This window comes from Phyllopteryx taeniolatus, chromosome 12 (genome assembly GCF_024500385.1).
Source record: "Phyllopteryx taeniolatus isolate TA_2022b chromosome 12, UOR_Ptae_1.2, whole genome shotgun sequence".
NCBI classification, from domain to species: Eukaryota; Metazoa; Chordata; class Actinopteri; order Syngnathiformes; family Syngnathidae; genus Phyllopteryx; species Phyllopteryx taeniolatus.
In genome coordinates, this window is record NC_084513.1 from 14740760 (window position 1) to 14753318 (window position 12559).

Below are 12559 nucleotides of genomic sequence, written 5' to 3' on the forward strand. Positions count from 1 at the left end.
TTGCCTCTTATGTGAACCATAACGTGGTTGCAAACATTACATTACATATTTGTATTTGTGTGCAGTGCTTGTATGAACTCAGCGGGAAACATCAAATCAGAATCATCTTTTATTGTCATGAACATGCATGCATGCACACAAAATTTGTTCTCTGCATTTAACCCATCACAGTGAACACATACACGTTAGTGGAACACACTGGAGCAGGGGGCAACTGTGTCTTGCTCCAGGACACCACAGCCATGAGTCCGGGGGATGTTGGAGGATGGTCCAGTCGGGGTTTTGAACCTAGGTCCCCCACGGTGGCAGGCGATGATCTTAACCATTGGCCCACGGCATAATATTCAACTAAAAAGAATTTCAGGAAGAATTGTGAATTCAAATGTATATTTAAAACTTTTTTTTTTTTTTTAAGGGTTGACATCTGGAAGCCGTCATATATTACGATAAGAGATAGTATATGAAATTAAAGACTTTCTCAGCCCTTGTTTAAGGACATTTCCTCAAATGTCAATTTCAAATGAAGCAGATTTTAGGATAGAACGGCAAAGAGGGATGATGAAGGAGTGCAGTTAAGGTGAAATAATGTTAGTGACTGTTTATTCATTATGTTTTTTTTCTCCTCAGAAGTGGTATAACGCTTTAGACCCACCACATCTCTCCGGCTATCCTGTTTTATTTGTTCCATGTCTTTCTTCATGAGCTTCTCCACCTACGCATCGTTTCTCGTCTTTGTGTCACTGTCTCGTCATATTCTCATCTCCTCTCATATCTGCCAGTCAGGGCCCTTCTCTATCTCTTTGCTGCATGTTATTAAAACTTGTCTTGATCCATACACACTACGACAAGGCCAGACTTACAGTGCAGCTGTGGATGACGAGGCTTATTGGGCTTTACAGCACTGCAAACTAGACTTTACACCATTCTGATCGGTCTGATCGGTATCGGCTGATAATTAGCTTTTTATGCTGATCGGCTAGTCGGCTTTAATGTCAAAATTTGTGGAGCCGATCAATGACGTCATTGATCGGCTCCGCAAAAGACATTTACTCCACGTCACCGTCATGTACAGTATATTCAAATCCAAAAGCTAGTTTATTTTTGTGCCTTGTCGCATGTCTTTTGACGTAGTACTGTAAATATCTGACCTCCATCCATCCATCCATTTTCAACACCGCTCATCCTGTTTAGGGTCGCGGGGCGCTGCAGCCTATCCCAGCTGACTTCGGGCGAGAGGCGGACTACACCCTGAACTGGTCGCCAGCCAGTCGCAGGGCACAATCTGAACACAAATAAAGTTATTTTAAAAACTAAAATAAAAAAACATGTCGTGGGTGTGGGACAGACGAGGTAACCGGATCAGACTACAAGACACATTTGGTCTTTCACGATTACACTATGTCAGACTACTGCAATAAAATCTTGTATTCCTATACCACCGCATCCCATTTTTTACGATCACTGGGCTTCATCTTGTCAACACAAACGCGACCGGATACACTCGTTACCATGGCGACGACAACACTAATGGATCGTGCCGTGTGTTTGTAAGAACAAAATGGGGAAAAACTTGTGTTGGGGGTCAACGGTGCTCGGGAGAGGACTTTCATTCAAGGATTGCTTGAGGTATGTTCACGTACTTTTAATACGACACGGCTTGCAAGCAGGTAAAAAACGTTAGCACTAACTGCTGTAAGCGAACATGCAGGCATTCTGTCGAATCATGCTCTAAAGTTTTGGTGTGTGTGAAGTAATTTAATTACAATAAAGTAATTTAATTACAGTAAGTTAGCACCCATTATTTCTGTCATGTTGTAATGTTGGTTTGACCTGACTGATTACAATACATGACATGACTAGAGCAGTGATTTCCAACCATTATGGAACCAAGGCACATATTTTACAATTGAAAAATCTCACGGCACACCAACAAACAAAAATGTCACAAAAAGTGGATACATTAATTACTGCCATCTAATAGAAGACCATTTATTTGTTCTGTTTGTCTCTATGCCTCACTGGCATAATAAAACGAACAAATTTAGAGACTTTATTCACCTACCATGCATGTTTTTTTTGGGATGTGGGAAGAAACCGGAGTGCCCAGAGAAAACCCAAGCAGGCACAGGGAGAACATGCAAACTCCACACAGGTGGGGCCGGGGATTGAAGCCCGGTCCTCAGAACTATGAGGCAGACGCTCTAACCAGTCGTCCACCGTGCCGCCCAAAGATACATTATTTATTGTAAATATAATTTTTTGAGCAATTAAGTACACAAGTATATACAATAAATGAACAAGTCATTTAAATAGACACATTTCTCCATCTTGTGATCAGATCTGTGATCGGTTATCGGTTTCTTAAAACTCACTGATAGGTGATCGGCGCCAAAAATCCTGATCGTGTAAAGCCTACTGCAAACATTATTATAGAGCAAGTTGTGGAAACTGAATGTCTCAGTCCAATGACAGCCTGCTATATCCGCTTTTTACAGATTTTCTTTTTAACTGTCTCTCCCAAAATAAGTTAGTTAAAGCTCCACAAGGAGATTATGTCATTCACCAATGTATGTCTTCATTTATTTATTTTTTAAAACAGCCCACAGAATACATTTAGGGTCTGATTTACTAAGATCCCAAATAGTGGGAGATTGCTGCGATAATTTTGAGGAAGTCAATATGGCATGACTCCTTGTGACGGGCTCCAAGTCACGCCTTAGATGCTTCAAAAGCTCCAAAATTGGTTTGCGCAATAGACAATATGTCACAATAGTTTTTGTCTCAGGCATTTAAAAAAATGTTTACATGAGCGGACACATGATACCCACCGCGTCTCATTTTTGCCTGCGCTACACTGGTACTGCTGTGCATTGCTGCTTTGCACCTGCATTTCAGACGCTGTTTTTAATAGATGCGTAATCAGTCTCATGTTTGATAAGTCACACTGCGCAAGCTAAATTAATGTGCCCTGCAACGGGCCATGTGGAACACAATAATGCACATTGATTTCTGTGAATATTATAGGATTTTGAATACCATTATGTCATTATCATTATAATAACTCTTCAGTAATCCCACTTAGATTCTTTCTCGTGATCCTTTCTAAGAACAAAGGTAAGAAATGTTTTATGGACGTATTAGTATTAAGCCTTATGTTTTAGTGTTATGCTGAATAAGAGGCTTGGCAACTACAACCAGCTTGTTTCAGCTGTTTTCTTGAGGTTTCATATCTACTTTTTAATCAAATTCCATAAACATGAACTTTAAGTACTCTGCATGGCTACAAAGTGTGAATGATGAAGCATGCATTAAATTGGTTTGGAGTTTCCAAGACTTGAGTTGAGCTTGCACTGAATTTGTGAAGCTCATTTACACACCTCTTCATTAGAAGGGCCCTGGAAGCTTTGCGTATAGGATATTCTTTAATTAGGAAAACTAGTTGCTTACACACATGAAAGCATACATGGTAGCTCACACGATGATTTCTTTCAGGGAAAGAGCAGGTTAATGATGAGGGAGATTAAGGCTAAAACAGTAAAATATCTTTTCCCGGGAGAAGCCATGACTAGACTGAGCACATGTGGGGACACGACATTGTAAAAATGGAATGGTTTTTTTCATTTCAGTTCATGAAGTTTTATGTAAGGATGATAACACTGAGGCGGCACGGTGACCGACTGGTTAGAGCGTCAGTCTTACAGTTCTGAAGACAAGGGTTCAATCCCCGGCCCCACCTGTGTGGAGTTTGCATGTTCTCCCCGTGCCTGCGTGGGTTTTCTCCGGGCACTCCGGTTTCCTCCCACCTCCCAAAAACATGCATTAATTGGAGACTCTAAATTGCCCGTAGGTGTGACTGTGAGTGCGAATGGTTGTTTGTTTGTGTGTGCCCTGCGATTGGCTGGCAACCAGTTCAGGGTGTACCCCGCCTCCTGCCTGATGATAGCTGGGATAGGCTCCAGCACGCCCGTGACCCTAGTGAGGAGAAGCGGCTCAGAAAATGGATGGATGATAACACTGTCAAAACAACCCTATTCATGGACACACATCTGCAAAAAAGGCAAGGCCAGTTCACATTCACTGCACAACTGCTTGTCCTTCTGGGTCTTTGTAAAAGCTGAATCACCTTGGTCTCCATTAATATTAGTTTGAAATTGGACTTATTCAAGTATTCCAACTCTGCTTGTTTCTTTAGCCATCATGTTTTCCAAAACATCCAATATTTGTGTTTTCCAGGTCAAAAATGTTGGCAGTGGACAAAACAACGTTTTTTTTACAATCCTTATTTAATGAAATTCTTAATTTAATATTCCCATGTAAAAAGCCCCTTAATTGAAAATCACAGATTTTCTTCCATCCATCCGTTTTCTGAGCCGCTTCTCCTCACTAGGGTCGCGGGCGTGCTGGAGCCTATCCCAGCTATCATCGGGCAGGAGGCGGGGTACACCCTGAACTGGTTGCCAGCCAATCGCAGGGCACATACAAACAAACAACCATTCGCACTCACATTCACACCTACGGGCAATTTAGAGTTTTCAATTAACGTGCATGTTTTTGGGATGTGGGAGGAAACCGGAGTGCCCGGAGAAAACCCACGCAGGCACGGGGAGAACATGCAAACTCCACACAGGCGGGAGCAGGGATTGAACCCGGGTCCTCAGAACTGTGAGGCTGACGCTCTAACCAGTCGTCCACCGTGCCGCCCAGATTTTCTTCATTTCAAATATTATTTCATTATTTTTTACACTTGCATTGAGATGAACAATGGCTTTAACTAAATGTTTGTGTGCGCGCGTGTGTGCGTGTGTGTGTGTGTTGGGGAGAGGGTAATAGTTATAAAAATCATTTTGGTTCATGAATCAATCATGTGCATATCCTGTTAATTCCCATCTACACGTTCATTTGAACGTCACACATCGGTCACACAAATGTTCAGTTACATATAAATACACACATTCGTTACGTAAATACAAAACATTAAACAATAAGAAAACACTTTAAGCATAAACACACACACACACACACACACACGCACACACGCGCATGCACACGCACTCACATTACACTCTGCTGATCACATTCAAACTGACAGGTGGCTGCTGGATGTGTAGTCCCATGAGATGAACAAAGTGCTTTGATTGTGTGCATAATAGTGTGAATTGTGTGTGTGTAGAAAACCTTCACACATAATAATGACAGTGAAGATGCTTGACAAAAAAAAAAAAAAAAGTACTCTAGTAGTAATATGATACACTTAGAAGTAATGAAGCTCTTGTGTTGAATGTATACGGGTGATATTTTGAATCCCTCTGTATATATTAATGTACATATCAGTATTAACGACTGTATATTCCAAATTGTAATTTGTTCATCCTAGCATCATTCTTGTAGGATTCTTTGTTTGGGTATAACCAGTTTGTCTCCAAAGGTTCATAATAACCAGACTAGGGAAGTGATGTAGTGCACAATATATTATACTTCATGCAGTCATACTATGTTTTAAAGATTTGTTGATTTGCACATTGTGTCAGTGTTTCCATTGTGTGTTTCGACTGACAGTATATTTAATGATTCAAGAATTTCACAGAGCTCTATTACAGGAAATAATGTAATACAAGCCTGTACTGTGCATGTGTTGTGTAGAGCTGGTTGAAACTTCCAATCATGACATGATTAAAATAACAAAAGTGTAGTTTAAGGACAAAGAACTGCTTTGCCAGTAAATGTATATTTGTATGTAGGCGGCTGAAGTATCCCGCAGTGTCCTTGAAAATTTCTGAATTGAAATTAATTATATTCAAAGCACTTCAAATAGATTCGAGATGAATGCAGTGAAATTACTTGGCAGTGTTAGCGTGAGATTACTGCTTCTCTTTGGCTTGGCTGCAGCATCTTTTTCTTGCCCCTCTCTGACAGAACTCCTCCATCCTCTTTTGTTTTGTGTATTATAAGGACAAAAGTCTGTTGTGGTTGTTTATACAGTACAACTGGTATATAAGCCACCATGGGTCCAAAGAAAGTATGCTGAAACTGTGCTATTATACTTCATACTTTTATTTTAAAGGTCTTTTGACAGGATATGTTAAGCCAATGTTGCCCGAGTGTTGCAGAGCAGACCGGGGGGGGGGGGGGGGGGGGGGGGGGTGTTATTGCCTTGAGTTGTTAATAAAAGCTTGTACTCTGGAATATGCCTTATGCTTCGATTCTGGAAAATGAATGATCAAGTCATTGTTTTAGTTTTTGTATGAAAACTGAGCGAATCTATGAAAATAGGGACACAGTTTTGATGAAAAACAAAAAGTCAAATCATACAAAAACTAGGACATACCAAAACTGAGGTTCCACTGTATTTACATGTTAAAAGGAGAGTGACAGACGAGAGGACTCACAATTTTTCTCACTGTTTATCACATTGTTTTTCCACAATCAAAAATATTTATCTCAGTTAAAATGATTATTCACTAACAATGACTCGCTTGTTCATTTGTTTGTTTCTGTTCCGGCCAGCTCTCACAGACACAGCGCGGGCAACCTCTAGTTTGTCATTCAGACCAAGTGCCTTAAACCTAATTTACAGTATGTGTCGCCACTGGGTGCTGTTGACTTTGGTTATCCCGATTTAATCTGCTAACCTGTAAAGTACAATCTTTACTTCATTTTTAATGGTCTATATTCTTTCACTGTAGTTTTGGCTTTACCATTGGCTTCACCACAGGTGTTTTAGCTTTTTTGTACTGCTGGTGTGTTGGTGCTGGTGTGCTGGTGTTTCCCCCGCCTCCCTTCGGTAGATGGATATGTGAAGATGGGTCATTGTTGAACTATTGTATTTCAATTAGGTCTGACTCGAATTGAGTTGATTTAAGTGATCTGTACACTGCACCCGATTTGGCAAATGTTTGATTAATGTTTGATTTTTATCCACAAGCCTAACTCGGATCCGACGTTCTCCGATTGTGTGACTTTAAATCTTGAGGCAACATAATGGCGTGAGGCCCCTGTGGGGTCAAGAAGAGGTGCAGTTCTACGACACTCCTCAGACAGTTGAAGTGCCCAATAGAGTTGCTAGATTTGGTATCAAGCTATTTTCAACATTTTTGATTGCTTAATATAGGGACTGACTAACCCCTTTTGGACATGTTAAGGTTTCTGCTTGACAGCGACTTCATGGGAAGGGAAACCTTTTTTTTTTTCATTTTATTTAAGTCTATTTTAAGTGTAAATCAGTCACTGGTCCTTGAGCTTTTTTTTCTTCTATCACTCAAGTCATCAGTGCGTGAGTTAGTTGCTGGCTTTAATCTGTGAAGTATTTCTGCCTCTACTATAGGTGGTGTTTTTTTGTGGTGCCATTGGGCTTTTTCTGGCTGAACTATGACATCAGTCCACCCAACAGTAAATTTTGGCAAATATGTTGCACAAAGGCACTCAGCTGTTATGGTCTGCCGGCTTCTTGTAGTCAACTTCCAAATGAAAACTCAAGTCAGGAAGTCTTTTTCAATCTGGTGTGGTTCGATTTGCAGTTTTTATGCTGCATGCTAGTTCAGCTTTGGTTTAGTAGATGTTTAAGGCAAACCCACAGACTCTGTTTTGTGGATGTTCACCTATTGCCGGTGGGTCTGGAACGTATCCGCCACAATTAGCATAGGTTCACTGTACTGTTCCAGGTCTGACTTGCTGATGACTCCATGTTTATGTCTCGTCAAAAGAACCATGGTGTTATTTGACCGCAACACATACTGTATAACTTTACTGCCTCATCTACCGTGCAGCCATAGGTGTTCTGATAACTTTCTCATTAACACTGTCACCACTCACCTAAATTGAAATTCCCTCTTCCTAACAGTCACCAAAGGTCTTTATTAGGCCTTCTCAAAAAGCACTTTGAGCATTTACTTTATGTCGCAAGCGAAATGTAATGAGTTCCAAATATTGCTGTTTAAACTCTACACCTCCTTTGAATAGCTATATGGCTCACTTGCCAGTAGAAAGTGCTCTGCTAGATAGTACAGCGAGACAGTCTCACAAAACTGAGAATTCTCACTTCTGTGTGAGCTTCCCCATTACCCCAAACAAGAAACCTAGTAGATGCTACTTCAAAAACAGCTGTTTGAAAATCTTAAATATACCTGTACAGACAGACTGACTGACAGAAGACTTATAAGAACCGCAGCCTCAAGCACGCCACACCTTCACAGTGAGCTGTAGAGATGCTGTTATGTAGATTTTGTGTTCCCGTCAGAGAGTGTGTTTCAAGCGATTGAAGTCTTAATGCTGAATTAACCTAGTCCTTTCCTGACTTCCGGTGTGTATTTATGGTACAGGCATGACAGTGGTATCAGCCCTCTCATCACCGTCCAAGCAGGGAAGGCTGACTTCAATGTCACCATTCAGCATTTCCATTTAATGATACACCCAAAGTCTTATGCCAATACATGTAAGCCTTTACTTGCGTGTGTGTGTGTGTGGAGGGGGGTGGGGGTTGGGGGGTTGGGGTTGGGTTCCCAGACTTCAGGCTTATTGATGGGCATACCTAAAATATAACTTATCTGCTAAAAAAGAAAAAAAAAAGTTGTTGAGTTCCTGTAGTCTTTCAGCAAGCTTTAACACATATAATGGCCTTAATTGATGTTAGTCGGCTACAGGTTAAATTTTTTAATTCGTCAGATTTTTCATGTAATTTGATGAAATCTCTGAACTCAACAGACTACATTTTTATTTATTGTTTATAGAAGATCAAGTCAAATCAACCGTGGATAGGAATTCCAGTGTGTGTGTGTGTTTGTGCACGCGCATGTGTGTGTGTGCGTTTGTAGGTGATATTAGACAAAAGAAATTTGTCTACCATGTCACAAATGTTTTCTTAACCTTTACAGGTGAATAGCAGAAGAGATTCTGTTCATTTATAAATATACAGATGGAAGTTCAAGAAAAATACCCTAAATATGAAACTGATACTAAATATGAAACTGATACTCTTTTTTGTTTGTTTGTTTTGTTTTGTTTTTTATAATCTTGTAATCTCTAGGTTCATCTGGGAAGTCACACGTTGGGCTTTGACTCCTGGTGTGACAGTCTTCAAATCAGTCATCAAAAGACAAAGGAAATCAATTTTTAAACGTGGCTTTGATTCATTGGCAAGTCCCACACCGGCGAATCAGGTAAATACACGTCTTCTTTTCATGATTTATTGTAATGCTGCTGCAGTTTGATACTTTTTAATATCACTAATAGGTTTAAGGGAAGAAACTCAAAAAGAAAAGCAAAAAAAAAGTTCAGTTCCATAATTGGGTTCCTAGTTTGTATAATAATGCCATTGTAATAATAATAATAATAATAACAAAGAAATATGTTTCTTATCTCATCTTTGAACACTTCACAGATGTACTGTGTACCTGTCAAATAGGTAAAAAAGAAACACTTTGTATGGAATGAAAGAGGAAGAGCAAAAGAAAGCAAGAGAGTGGATGTCTGTTACCTCCATAAAAGCAGTGGCCGTGTGGGTGGATGTACATGTGAGTGCAGGCTGCTAGGAGCTGAGTGGGAAGTGGGTATTGAGTGGGAAGAGAAGAGCTGCTTTCGTGAGACGATCAACACCAAGGTCCGCTGAAAGGCAGTCACGCTTTTATGGGCTCTCATTGTTTCCTGCACAAATTTCCAGGTAGTGAGATTGGTGATGGGGGTTGGATAAGAGTCTTTTTATTTGTGGTTTCTGGAGTCTATTTAATTTGTGGACTCCAGTTTCCTCCCACACCCCAAAAACATGCATGGTAGGTTAATTGAAGACTGTATATTGCCCGTAGGTGTGAATGTGAGTGTTAATGGTTGTTTTTCTATACTGTACTGTATGTGCCCTGCGATTGGCTGGTGACCTTTTCAGGGTGTACCCTGCCTCTTGCCCAGAGTCTTCTGGGATAGGTGCCAGCACGCCTGCGACCCTAGTGAGGATAAGCCGTATGGAAAATGGATGGATAGCTAAATTTTAAGGGCATCAAAGCCTTTTCCATAGAGTTTGAAAATGACATTTTCATCAAACAATTTTATCACTGAGTGCTGGACCAGAGGACTTTGCCTGCTGCATTCAACCTACACGATTAGGACCAACATTGCTTAAGTCTATAGGATCCATAGAAAGTTTATGAGTTTTTTACATGCAGTGTGGACGTAAGTAGGGAGACTGTACAAAGTCCAGACAGGTTGCAAACCAAGAATTTACATCCCAACTGGAGAATTCTTCCTGTGAGGCGGACGTGCAAAGTCCATGTACCACTGTGTTGCATTGATATGATTGATAGCACTCTCATGTATACACTAATACCCAGTAAATATGAAGCTGGAGGCAGCAGCTTTTTAACTCAGAAGCCATGGTGAAGCCTTTCTAGGACAGGACACCCGCCAGGCTTCTTAAGCTCACGTTAGCTGCCTCAACATCGTTGCCTTTTTTGCAGTCAAAATTTATGGTAGCTGGTGAGTCGGGCCTTTTCATTAACGGTTCAATTTGTCATATTTGCGCAGATGATGCGAGTTATAAATATTATTATGAATATAACAAGAGGCTGTGTGCAATTAAGCCCCTTTGCAGCTCTCCAGCTCCTGCAGTGAGGCGGCCCTGAGAGGAGAGCCCTGCAATGCAGCATCTGTGTGACGTGCTCTCTCTCTCTCTCTCCCTCTCTCTCTCCCTCTCTCTCTCTCTCTCTCACACACACACACACACACACACTGAGATGTTGGCATGTGAATGTGTTCAGAACGTAGGAGGGAGATGGAAAAAGGCAGCGAAAGCAAAGAGGAGGGGATAGATGAAAGCTGATGGAAGCTGGGGGAGGAGTGTGTAGGTGGAAGGACAATGCTATGAGGAAGGTAAAGAGGTAGGAAGAAAGAACAGGTGGAAGGAAGACTCATGGGTGAAAAAAAAAGAAGCAAAGAAATTAGACTAATGACACATATCAGAGCCTTCAGGAAAAAACATTGCATAATTAGCCTTGCTGGTATTGTCATTTGTTCATATTCACTAAACAGAGTCACACGGTGGACCAGACCTGATTCAGGCCAGAAACCACTTTATAAGAATGTGCTTTGTAGCGATAACAATTTGTGGCAAGTGTGCGCGTGCGCGTGCATTGATTGACCTGCAACCCGGTACTGTCAGCGCAGTCTCCACTCTATCGACTAAGCCAGTCATTCCTTATGGATTGTATCTTCCCGGGGAATGTGATAGAATGACTACCTCCCAGCTCATGTCAATTATTGTTAAGGTGACCTTCACCAAGGTGCTGAACCTTCTGTGCTGAATGTGTCCAGTAGAAGCCTGCACGTTTGTAACATCTGGTCTGCCAACCAGCAATTTGCAATAATTTATAGTAATACTGCTTCGTCCTCATCTTAATCAGTAATTTGAATCCACATTAATGATCAAAATTATGTTTCTAGATAGGTATTGATGCAGTATCATTCAAAAGACATTTTAATTTGAGCTGACTGTTCTGTTGAACAACTTATGGTGCATATTGGCATTGGTATCATTTGGAGGATAAGACAGTGAGATACTGTACATCAAGGTCTACAACCATGCATTTATTGTATGATAATATAGTATAGGTTTTTTTTTTGGGGTGATTTCCAGTGTCACTGTGTGACTACAAAATGTAATGGAAAGACCATTGGAAAAATAATCTGGATACCCAACTCAAAGTTCAAAAACTGTGAGCCAAAATATATTCAGATACTGTAAAGAACAGTACATCCTCCCTCATGTTAAAAAAGCCCAATATTTCCTTTTGTAAATAGCTAAGTTAACAACACTCAAAATATTAGGAGAAATAGCTAGTATTATATTGTATTAAAGGTGATATCTACAAAATAACCAGATTTCTGTATCTCCAAAATAACTATCTTTTTGGAGAAAACACTAAGATGCCTGAAATGTAGCATTTTGTTTGTTTGCAGTGTTTGAATGAATAGTACATTAAAGGTTAGCTATACCACCTTGCATTTCGAGCTTGAAAATGCCTCTTCAGTGTGCCATCATGCAGCAGGTGAAAAGAGCAAACCAGTCAGCCTTCTGTGCGTGCGTAACACTTCTGATGTGATTCACACTGCAATATGTTCAACACTTTGTGGCAGGAGATGTTTTCCTGAAAAAAAACAAAAAAAACAAAGAAGTCATTCATGGTTTTGCAGTTATAATTTTCATCACAGATAAATTTCAAGCTTAAACAAAATATGTGTACATTGGACTTGCATAAAATTATTTTGCTTAGTAACTAACCAGTCAAATTCTGTTGAATAGTTTGGTTTAACAGCATGACAGACACGAAAAGTTAAAATAGTGATTGTGCTTAAAACGCTTTTATTTCCTCCGCCAGACACGTAGACCAATTGCTCAATATTGTGTTGACTAGGTTCCAGCTCTCATTTTATGTATAGATTCTATCTTTATGAACATATTAATTTTAGTACAACTCTGGCATTTTGCAGGGACCCCACTCTATCATGTCACTGCTTACTCAAATCTGTTCCTCCCCCAGAGACAAGACTTGAGAGAATCCCTGTGGATAAGTGCCACAGG

The 12559-nt window shown here is 40.4% G+C and overlaps 1 protein-coding gene across 9 annotated transcripts in view; it reads left to right on the plus strand.

The window, feature by feature from the left end:
• The window catches only part of map2 (microtubule-associated protein 2), a 63980-nt gene that overhangs the window by 18808 nt on the left and 32613 nt on the right, over positions 1–12559 (plus strand). For all 9 annotated transcript variants that reach the window (XM_061792225.1, XM_061792216.1, XM_061792218.1 and 6 more), the window contains one exon: positions 9020–9152. The gene's annotated coding sequence lies outside the window, so the exon portion shown is untranslated. The remainder of the gene's footprint in view (positions 1–9019; positions 9153–12559) is intronic.